This window comes from Cynara cardunculus (genome assembly GCF_001531365.2).
Source record: "Cynara cardunculus var. scolymus isolate 2C chromosome LG 14, CcrdV1, whole genome shotgun sequence".
Classification (NCBI taxonomy): Eukaryota; Viridiplantae; Streptophyta; class Magnoliopsida; order Asterales; family Asteraceae; genus Cynara; species Cynara cardunculus.
The window spans coordinates 7708866-7709219 of record NC_037541.1 but is presented as its reverse complement, the minus strand read 5'-3'; positions in this window follow the sequence as shown (position 1 = coordinate 7709219).

The window sequence follows — 354 nt, the reverse complement described above, 5'->3', positions numbered from 1 at the left end:
GGAAAGTATTTATATAATTATATAATACAACTTAATTAAAATAAAAATAATAATAATAATAATAATAATAATAATAATAATAATAATTAAATATATTATTAAATCGATTTAATGTTTCATAGATTTTAAAGGATGCACGATTCCCAAACATTCAACAGCTCCTGTTAAAGGGGTGCCATTAACACTCCCCCATTTCACCACAATAAATATTTTTAATGAAAATGATTGGTAAAGCACTATTCAACAATGACAAGACGGAGGAATCTTATCCATCAAATCACCGCTATCGTTATTTCTAGCCAATTTTATTTGACCAAGTGGTTATTTTTTAATTGGAACTTTGCCAAAGAAAAT